This window comes from Protopterus annectens, chromosome 2.part1, assembly GCF_019279795.1.
Source record: "Protopterus annectens isolate FY-2018-M chromosome 2.part1, PAN1.0, whole genome shotgun sequence".
NCBI lineage: Eukaryota > Metazoa > Chordata > Ceratodontiformes > Protopteridae > Protopterus > Protopterus annectens.
In genome coordinates this window covers 1,315,017,023-1,315,029,061 of record NC_056729.1, presented here as the reverse complement: position 1 = coordinate 1,315,029,061, position 12,039 = coordinate 1,315,017,023, and positions in this window count along the sequence as shown.

The following is a 12,039-nucleotide window of genomic DNA, read 5'->3' as shown; positions in this document are numbered from 1 at the left end:
AGAAGATTTTCAAGGTGGTTACCTTTGCAGGTGTGGGTGAGATGTGGATTTCCATGGTGATTAGTTTATCGTAGGATCTGACCAGGGAGGGATTGATTATTGGTTCAGAGCAATGGTCATACATATTAGTAACAACCAGGTCAAGGATGTTGCTTCCTCTATTGGGGGTCAGAATGAGCTGGTCCAGAGCGTTGGACTTGATGAATTCCAGGAAGCATTGGGCCAGTGTATTGGTGCTCAAGTAGTTTTCCCAGTTGATGGGAGGGATAGTTGAAGTCTCCTAGTAAGAAAATGTTTGGTTGGTCCTTGATAGATTCCAGGGTGCTTAGGAACATGGAGTCTGAGTCTAGGGACATGGTTGGGGATCTATAGCAGGCTATGACCTGGATCGCCATCTTACTCAATGTTAGCTGTACCTGAAGTATCTCAGATGTGTTATGCCGGACTACAAGTCTAGGGGAGTGCATATACTTTATGAATATGGAGACACCACTGCCTTTGGAACTTTGGTCCATGTTTTGGGGCTGAAAGGTGTGGAATCAGCTATAGCCTGGTAGCACAGTTGCTCATTCCAGCCTGTGTCCCTTCAGTTGTGATGATCCGAGTTCATGCAGTTGTAATGCTGCTGACATAATGCATGGGTGTACAGCTCTACATACTTGCCTGTCCTATCTAAAGGGGGAGGTGCAGTCATGCTATGTTAGCCATCTCACAGGAGGTAATAAATGGCTTTCTTGACATATATGTCTGTATTGTCTGCAAGTGGGTACATAGTGGTTGTTCTAAGTAGACTAATCTGTAGCCAGATCTCACTAGGGAGGACCTCACATTGAGGGTTCTGTACTGGTCACCCATATTGGTAAACACACGATGCAGTACATTGGCTACCCATGTGGAGATGTCATGGCAATGCTGCATTGCATTGTAAGTAAGGACCTGGACCATCCTTTGGTCAAGTGAGCCACAGCATGAGTAAGCAACACAGTGTGTACTTAATACACTCCCCTAATGGGTTTATCTGTGCTCTGTACAGACTCCTTGTATGACTCTTTTCTTGCAACATGCTGGAAGTAACTGTAATGCTTACTTGCATAGAGGACAACTAACATGTAGTGCCAAGTGGTGACCCCAGATCTCTGAGTCATATCACCTGAAATGCCATAATAGGAGTTAGCATGTATATGAGCAGTAATACTGTCATACATCTTCTGATACTGGATCAAATACTTTTAATTTTGCTCAAGGCCATATCATGCCTACCGAATGTAATCGGTGGAGCCCATTGACTGTTACACTATGTAATGGATGTCGGACATATGTCTCACTCCACCTATCATGGCGTGACAATGGGCATGACAATATTAGGCCAACAGACCTTGCTGGAAACTGTGTATGTCATGTACAGAGTGTTATGTCAGCTGGTGGATAGGGAAGTGTCTGACAGTTATAATCTGGGAAGATAGAATTGGGAGACCTATACTGCAATGATGCCAGTCACCAGTGGACGTCATCATCCTCCATTATTAGCATACTAACTATTCCCTCTCTTCAGCCACAGCCACTGTCAGTGCCCTCAAAACATTTTGGAGGACAGCAAGCTATAGGAGTAACTGTGAGAGCTGTGTCAGCCTTGTTGTAGAGGCAGAGCTGGAATGAGGCTACTCTTTACAGTCCAGGTAAGGCATGTGTTTAAGTTAAGTATGTTAGGAGTGGTATCACTAACAGTGTACTAGGTCACATGTTTGTTGTGTCCTTGAGAAACATGGGGGATAAATATAACACTATATCCACCATTTGGGTGACTGTCAGGCCATGTGTTATAGTCTGGTAGTAATATGGAGCATGTATGAGGGCAGTCCATGTTACAAGCAGGTATGTCAAATGTATATGTTAGGTGTGCAGCTGTGCTATCGGCACTGTGAGTTTGAAAGTAGTGCGTGGTACACTCTAATATTAGTGGCCCTCATTTGCAGTACCTGAGTTGAATTTAGCTGTGAATGCATATTAATGCATGACGTGACACTTTATGCAATTATACTTTTGCTATAGGGATATGTGACATGTGTTTCAATCTGCAGGCCTGTGACTTCCATCAGTGAAATGCAGACATTTAATTTGATATGTATTGTGTGGATAAAGAGTGCATGACTCGATCATTATTTGCTGGCTTCACAATACTATAATTCCACTGATACACTCCAATGGATTTGAACCCAGGACTGTTTGGCAAAATGTACTGTTTGAAAAGCATTTAACAGACTGAGCTACTGATACAATGCTGCCGCAAGTGTATTTGCAAGATGTATGTGCACACATACAGGCTGTGGCAAACATTTTCCTATATCCATCAGTATGTGCATGACTTTATATGGATGTATTTCTGCATCAGGGTCCCAGTGTTGAACATGTATTTTGCCATTTATGCTTTAGCAGGTGTCTTTTCACATTTTCCTGATAAAAGGGCACATTTACTTGCTATCACAGGGCTCACTTACACCCTTTATTCTGTCTTTGGCTTTCTAGTGGTGTACTATTGTACCAGAGTCCATTTTTTCCATTCCTTTTTAATCAAGTTTGCGCGGCATGCATCTTCACTGAAACATGCATAATGGAACATTACACTTATTAATCCAAATACATGTTAATGTATATTATGTATAATAGAACATTAAGTAACTTAACAGTCAGTATGTTAACAGCATGCCAGTAAGAATTAAGCAATAAGGCCAACAAAACAGTTTAACAAAATATCTTAATATCAAAATATCAAAATATCCCTCTCCTCCTCCCACGTAACACTAACACTTGTGAGAGATGCAGCTATTTAGCCAGACTGGAGGCTAAGCTCTCTCAACTCAGGACTGGCAAGACCAGGCAGGAGGAGAAGGCAATTACACACACCACAATACCAGTCTCACATAACTCAACCACACCACTGAATCAAACACATAAACACACTAAGACATACTCGGAGGCTCTGAGTAAAAATTTACCTAAACAGCAGAGGCCTCCAAAGCAGACACCCAAGCAACTGCAAACTCAATACACCACACAAACAACACATAAACAACAAAATCAGTGTGCAAAGCAGTCACTGCCCTTAAGGCCAAATACAACACCAAACATACTTGTCATAGGTGACTCCATAGTCAGACACACTGACGTCCTGCTCACCAGACTGAGTAAGGAGAAGGTCACAGTAAGCTGCCTGTCGGGCGCTAGAATCCGCCACATAACGCAAGCACTCAGGTCTCTCAACAGCAGGTACAAGTACGACTCAGTCATTGTCCACGCTGGTGTCAACGACCTGAGACTTACCTCCTTGGACTACATGAAAAGAGACATTGAGGAGCTATCTGATTATGTAGCCCAGGCAGGTATGACCCTGACCTTGAGCAGTATCCTACCTTCACCTAGAATGATGCCACAATACAGTGATAAGATGATCAGCTTTAATAATTGGCTTAAATTCTGGTGTCATTCAAAGGGGATCCAATGTCTGTCTGCCTGGGATGACATGCTGGACAAGCCACGCTGCTTCGCAAGGGACGGCTTGCACCTGTCACCCCTAGGCTTCCGGATATTGGCAAAGGCTCTTGCCACCCCCATAGTGCCTTTTTTAGGCAAGGCTCAAATTCTAAACCTACCACCCTAGAACACAAAAAAGGAAAAAAAACTAAGGGTAATGCTGCTCAATGCCAGAAGTCTCAATCTCAAGATGCATGCACTCGAAGCCCTTCTCAGTATGGAGAACATCGATGTCTGTGCTGTGACAGAAACCTGGTTCAAGGCTCCTGAGAGCACCCCAGCACTATCAGGTTTCACCTCATATCATGCGTTCCGGCCCCAAAATCCGGACAACACCAAGAAAGGAGGGGGGGTGTCCATATTCATAAAGGACACCCACACCTCAAGGTTGGTGGCAACGCACGATGCATCGGAGACCATCCAGGTGCAATTAACCATAGGCAAGACTGCTCTGCAATTTGTAGCATGTTACAGGCCACCCTCTCAAACTCAGGAACCTCACATGGCCTTCCTGAAAACATTGGAGGGGATAAATGTATCTCCAAACACCATCATACTAGGTGACTTCAACTACCCTAATATAGACTGGGAACACTACTCAAGCCCAAACACTCTAGCCCAAAAGTTCCTGGAGTTCATAAACTCAAATGCCATGGAACAACTAGTTACCATCCCCACAAGAGGAGAAAACATACTTGATCTCATCATCACGAACATGGGATCACAATGTTCAACACCAGAAGTATACCCCTCACTGGTGAGATCAGATCATAAACTAATCTCGCTGGAGGTCCTCATCCCGCCCCCACCTGAAATAAAAAAGACCACAGTGAAAAACTTCTCAAAAGCCGACTTCACACTTCTAAAAACTAGTGTGGTCTCCTTTAAGGCCCCTGAGCCAGTGGTAAACATTACTCAAACCGCTGAATCACTTACAAATGCCTTCTACCAGCAACTACAGGACTGCATGGATCAGGCAATCCCAAACAAAACTAAGACTCTTTGTACCAAAGGCAAGCGTCCAGTCTGGTGGACCCCAGCCATAAACAAGCTCTACAACAAAAGGAGGAAGCTACTACAAGATAGAGCAAAATCCTTGAAAGGTAACACACCTTTGATTATTATAAGTAAAAAACTAAGAGCTCTCATAAAATCATCCAAGGCAAATTTTGAGAGAAAAATCACCAAGGACTCAAAAGACAATCATAAGGCCTTCTTTAGCTATGTTAGAAACCTAGGAGGAAACTCCCAGATATGCTCAGAATTAGTTCAAAATGATGTGAAGATTACTGAACCTACACACATTGCCAGCATACTGGCTGACAGGTTCAGTGCAAACTTCTCCCCCCCCCTCAAAAGGAGAGATATCTATACCAGAGGATTGTAGCCCCCCAAACATCTCCAACGCCCAGGTGAGAACTGCTCTCTCCAAGGCAAAAAACACAGCATCCATGGGACCGGATGGTGTCCCCAGCTGTGTGCTCCACAAACTCAATGAGGAATTAAACCCGCAGTTAGGACAGCTGTTTAATCTTAGCCTCACCTCAGGATACGTCCAAGGAGTGGCGTACGGCGACTGTGGTCCCACTTCACAAGGGTGGTGCCTCCACCGACCCTGGAAATTACCGTCCCATTAGCTTGACAAGCCTTATCTGCAAAGCCATGGAGAGGATCATAATGGAACTCATAAATAAAGACATAGGGAACTTGCAGACTTTGGATCCAACCCAGTTTGGCTTTGTCAAAGGCAGATCATGCCTTTTAAACTTGGTTGACTTTTTCGAGACAGTCACCAAGGCCATTGATGAGGGAAAGGCAGTCCATACAGCCTATCTTGACCTGGCAAAGGCCTTCGACACAATACCCCACTCAGGTATCATCGAAAAACTCATCAGCTTGAATGTAAACCCATACAACACAAGATGGGTTGCAAACTGGCTAAGTGACAGAACCCACAGGGTCAGAGTTGCTGGAGCCATGTCAGACTCAAAGCCTGTCACAAGTGGTGTCCCACAGGGCTCAGTCCTGGGTCCACTCTTGTTCGGCATCTACTTTTCTGAAGTACAAGCAAACGCAGGAGGGTTATGGCTGACAAAGTTTGCAGATGACTGCAAACTGGGCGCCATAGTCGAAAACACATCTGACACAGATATCCTTCAGAAGGGCCTCACAGAAATGGATAACTGGTGCCAGAGCCATGGCCTAAAGTTAAACACCAAGAAATGCATAGTCATACCCTTCGGGAAAAACAAGGTTACCCCTAGCTACCATATAGGTGGCAATCCACTGAGCACAGAAGAAGTCATCAGGGATCTGGGGACCCAGGTTGACAATAGCCTTTCGTTTGACACTCATGTTGCTAAAGTAGTTAGGAAAACCTTCTACATTGCCCACCTGATCATGAAGGGATTCACATCTAGATCAAGGAGGTCATCGTCCCCTGTACTCATCACTCATTAGACCTATGACTGAGTACAATGCCCCATTCGGAATGTATCTGACCCGACACCTGCAGCAGCTGGAAAGGCCCCAAAAGTTCCTCACCAAAAGGATAAAGGGTCTCAAAAATATGTCTTATGCTGCCCGACTGAAAGAACTCCAGCTCTATTCAGTCTCATACCGCTTGCTCAGAGGTGACCTGTGCCTGACATATAAGGCCATGTCAAACCCAGATTTGATGAATATGCTTCACCTCAAAAAATCTAGATCCCTCAGAACCACAAGGGCGGGAGACTTAAACCTTGACACGGTTATTAATAGAACGTGCTGGAGGGACAGATTCATCACCCAGAGACTCCCTATGCTGTGGAACAAAATCCCGGTACATGTGAGGCAGAGCACCTCGCTGGCCTTGTTCAAGAGGAATCTTGACCAATGGATGGGAGATCGCAGATATACCCCAGGGATTACTTCAGTGTCACTGCTTGACAGAGGCACAGCAAAATAATAGGCATAGTTTTATTCAAACTAAAGGGGTGGCGAAAGCCACATAACTATGGGCTAGGCTTATAAATGCCCTTGGGCAGATAGCCTAGTATGAACCTATGAACCTATGAACCTAATATTGAATCATAATAAAACATAACAATAATAAATCATATTTTACCAAAATATAGTTCGTTTAACAAAATATACTTATATTAAATCCTAATAATAAACAACAATAATAAATAAATGAAGATAAGGGTTGGGGAAAGAGCGACAAACATTCCATTACTGACAATGCAGATTATATCCCTGAAAACACTGATAATAAATACTCTACAGGTGTGCATGTAATGTCAGTTTTGAGAAGAGTGACTACAGTTCTCCTACAGCTGATGTAGCACATACATACCTCTCAAGATGTTAGCATGGGTCAGTAAGATACAAACAATAACACATGCAGGTACACAGCTACACAGAACCGTTTCACATAATGTGGACTTATATAACTACCAATACCAAGGTGTTCTGTAAGCAGATTTGGTAATACATTGCATTCCAGGTAATCATTTTTCTGGTAGTCCCGTAACAGATGAATTGGGCAGTTTTAATTACATTATGAGAAATCGTGACACTTGAGAAGCATGTTTATGTACAGTACATAAACTAGACAGCTGTCATGCCTTAGTTGGTAGTCATGGGAATAGAAACCAATAGCTGTGACTGCAGGGGACATCTGCAAATAATGTAACAATTGACTGTAGCAACTTAGTACAGACATGCAAGGAATGCAGCCGTACTGGAAATATTTAGACAGATTTATTTAGGAATCATCATTGCTAATTAACACTTTATTGATAATGCTTATAGGTGTCTGTGAAATCTAAACGCAATATCTGTTCATAACATGGGCTGCCTCAACCATGTATCGTTTGTTCCTGGAGTGGGAGAAAATGAGAGCATTATGTGACTGATACTGGCCTGGAGACAAGCTTGGACCATGCTATGAGTTGAAAAATACATGTTACAGGACATTTGTTTTGCATTCTAGAACTATTACAGTGTTATATTTGACTGCAGTGACAGTAGAAGACACATATATTAAGACAGATTTATTTAGGAATCAACAATGCTGTTTAGCACTTTATTGGTATTGCTGATAAATATCTGTGAAGTCCACATACACACAATATGTGCCCATAGCTTGGACTAACTCATCTATATACCTTTATTACCTGGAGTAGGAGTAACAGAGAGCATTATGTGTCTGATATTGGCCTGGAGACAGCCTTGGACAGTACTATGAGTTGATCTGTAGAGTTTACAGGCCATTAGTTTTGCATTCTACAACTATTACAGTGTTACACTTGACTCCAGCAACCTTACCATAGACAAGCAATACATGCAGCTCTACTGCAATGGTTATGACAACACAATCATGCTGTACACCATTTTGCTTACTGTTACTGGTATTGTTTATTGTTTATTGCAATACAGTTGTTATTCATTTATTGCAGCACAGCTCTAATTGCCAATTTATTACATTACAGTTCTACTTGCCCATTTATTGCACTAGTTTTTATTGTGTATACTTTATTGCAGTAAATGTTTTACTCTTTCTTGCTTAATGTACTACAGTTAGGATAATAAATCTGCACTTACCACATTTATGGCACAACTTGGTCAGGCACCTGGCATGGCACTCAACATTGCAAGTACTGTCAGCTGCAGCTGTTGGGAGAGAAGCACACCATTATACATATCAGTTTTGCAGGCATTCAGCTTGCATTTTGATAAAACAGTAGAAAACATACTTACATATTTGTGGGCATGCCCAGCTCTTGCCTTTTGGACTAAGGAGTCCAAGGTTCCCCCTCTTTCTCCTCTTCAGGTCATCATAATAGTGATATCACTGCTCACCAGTGCAGGGAATGCCAGCAGCACTGGTAAGTTCCCTGGCCAATCGGAACAAGGCCTCCTCCTTTCATTTCAAGCCCTGGTAACTGCCCTTCAGTAGCCTGGGTTCATACTTCTTTACCAGGAGCCCAGGAAAGACCCTGGACTCCTGAACACCCCATCTCTTCACCTGCCAGCACACACTCTCTCCAACACTACTTGACATATCAGCAATAAGCACACACTAATGAATGGTGCAGAATTCCCACCTATTGCGCTTAATATATAGGCTTGTTTCACACTCTTACATGTCATTGCCCAATATTCAAAAAAATACCGCATCAATTAGCAGAGCATAAACAAGCCAAGCAGTGCTAAGCAGCATAAAAACTTGCACAACCAACGTTTTAGCGAAGCTTAGCACCATGCAAACAGTATTAGCCATTAGCATGTTTAAGCAGTGCTCATCACAGCACAAAAGTGCCATATTTCACATATTTATTTTTAAAATTAAACATATACTGAATTAAATTACAAATATTCTATGACTGCTATGGACTCCAACCCAGGATCTACTAAGCATTAGCCTGTAACTCTACCCATTTAGCTACTTGGATATTATGAAAACTAGTATAACTTCACATGCACTACTGGGCTACCTGTTAGGTTTGCTGAATACCAAGCCATGCTAACATGCTTACAGACCCAAAAATAAATAAATAATTACATCTGGTTTCTATTTTAGATGCCTGGCAGCTGTTGGCTATGTATGTATAAGTGCTGCTCAGCTCTGCAGAGCTCCACGTCATGGCATACAAATAGCAATTAAAAAACAAAAGAAAAAAAAATTATGCAATAATGATAATTATTTACATCCAGTTTCTATTTTTAGATGTGTAGCAGGTATCACCTGTCTATATGTGATCACAGTTTGGCGCTGCTGCACTCCATGCAGTACCGCGCAAACATACAGAGAGGGAAAAAAAATCATAAAAATAAAATTTTACACATTTAAAACAATTTACAGCAGTTTAACAGTAGTAGGGTGGATTACAGGGAGCCTCATCCAGTACATAACTCTGACTAGGCATCCTCAACCACGAGTAGCCTCTACACTTCTCCCTACATAGATTCAGTATCCCTGTCCCTATGTTCACCTTTGGCAGCACGCTATCATTAATTTGCATGGTGCACTGCCAAGGGGAACTGTGGCCGTGTGCAATTATATAGGCTCTACATGGTGCCTGCACAGATTTTATTAAATCCTGGGGAAAGATTTTGCATTATAAAGAAAAGGTGACAACAGTATTGTCAATACATTATACCTGCTTGCCACAGACACTTTCCAAGTATTAGCAATTAGGTAACATTGTCCTATTAGTCACCTCATGTATTATTAATTTTGAAATGTTTTACTGTTTATTGATAGTTAACTACTGATAATTTAGCATGTTTATGGGTCTGACAAAAGGAAATAAGTGCAACAAATATGTTATGGAATGGAAATTAATAAAATGACTATCCAAAAGCAAACTTAGAAGAGTCTGAAATACGTACATAATCTGGTAATATAATTTATGTGTGTTTCAATTGGCCTGATCCCCTTGCTGAAACTTTATTTTATGCTAACAATGTGCTGATTCTTCCTATGACTAACATTTCACGTCAGTGTCATTGAATGCAGTGATTTACCATATTCCAATCACAGGAACTTCATTAGTCATTTGCCTATGAAGCAATGAAGCTTCATTCACTGCAACAGTCTGTAAAATAATCACTTGTCTCAATTAAAAAATGCATAGTTGCAATAATCTATGGAAAGTTGGTGAAGAATATGATGTGAATTCTTCCTGACCAAACTACTTGGTTATCCCACCTTCAAACACACAGATAACTTTTACAGCTTTGATTAAGGGTGGTATGCATAGCCTGAGACTATGCAGCTATGCAGCAGTTATCCACAAATAATGCCACCACACATATATGCAAATAAGCTAACTGCAGTTTGGTCACACTGAATAAGAAAAAGCAAAGGCATTTAGAAAACCACACCTACTTTTGGCAAGAGTGAAAAGTACCTAAAGTTAAGTCTTAAGTACATACAAAATACTATCTGATAGCCATAGGTTTATTATTTCTTTGCATGTATTTGAATATTGTGGATGGACAAGGCTATGCACAGCAACACTTAAAAACCTTAGGCAAGCAGTGGACTGCACAACTTTTATTGTTAATATTAAAAAAAAATTAAGGGGTTGAAAATGTATTAAATAAGGATATCCTTATGTGGGCACCCTGTTTGTTACTTTAAAGAATAATAAGGGATATATAGGAAATAATGAAAAAGGGGAGACACAACAAAAGAGGGAGACACAGCAGGAAGACATCAGAAGGGTTGTGCTGGAGGAGGTGAGACAGGTGGGGCATGTCAGATAGACCCTCTTATTTTTTTTTCAAATATTTTTTATGTAAGAGGGTACTGTAGATGGGTGATAAGTAAGAGAGTGTAGGAAAAAGGATAAAGAAAAAAAGGGATGTAGAGGAGTGGCAGCAGCAAGACTCCCTAGTCCATATAGCTTCAAATGTTTCCACTACAAGATGGAAGTGCAGTATAGGACTCTGATATTGAGAGTTAGGGAACTGTGTTGGAGTGTTGGTTGGCACCAACTTGGAGAATATGCCTTGAACACTCTAAAGAGAGTCTTTGACTGGATGAATCTATCTGTCAATGACCTGTTGCAGCATGCTTTCAAGTTCAACCAAGTTCCAATTCCCCCATTTAGTGAGGCTTGTTAGGCTGCCACATGTTTGGGTGCTTGCAGCACCAGTACCACCACCCTCACCCTGCAAGGATATCCCTGGATGGACAGAGGGTGAATGCAGCCTAACCTGGCAGTTATGTGCCTGGACTATTCCAGAGGATTTTGGATCTGTAAAAAATAAAGATAAATAGGGCAGAAATAAAGAAAGGAGAAAGGAATACATAATTAAAATAAGGAAATAGAGAAAAAGGAATGAGGACAGACAAAAGCGAAAGCACATACCATAACTGCACATGTTATACAGCAGTAAGTTTATTACTTTAAAACATTTTGATGTTTATAAATCCTTACTGAAGTAGCACATAATGTATGGGATGTTCTTATGTAGATGTGGGACTACTGATTTGGAAAGTGCTTATGTCTACATGGGAAGAATAGTATGATAGGTGCTTATGTATACTTTTGGTGAAATGATATGGGAAGTACTTATGCATATTAGACAAGTGAGTTTTTGCTGTTATGGTAGGGTTTCTATTTTGCAATGTACTGCACAAACATAGACGATCATATCTGTGCCTGATATGCATTTTGCACTTATATATTGACGTATCTCTTATAATTGTTTGATACAATATACTGAATGCATGATATATAAATTATTTCTTTATAACCATTAAAAAAATCATTTCAAGCCAGAATACTATCTATCTATATATATATATATATATATATATATATATATATATATATATATATATGTGTGTGTGTGTGTGTGTGTGTGTGTGTGTGTATTATATATTACACACACACACGCACAAATATATATATACATATATATATATATATATATATATATATATATATATATATATATATATATATATATATATATATATATATATATATACTAGAACTGCGAAAGTCCTAT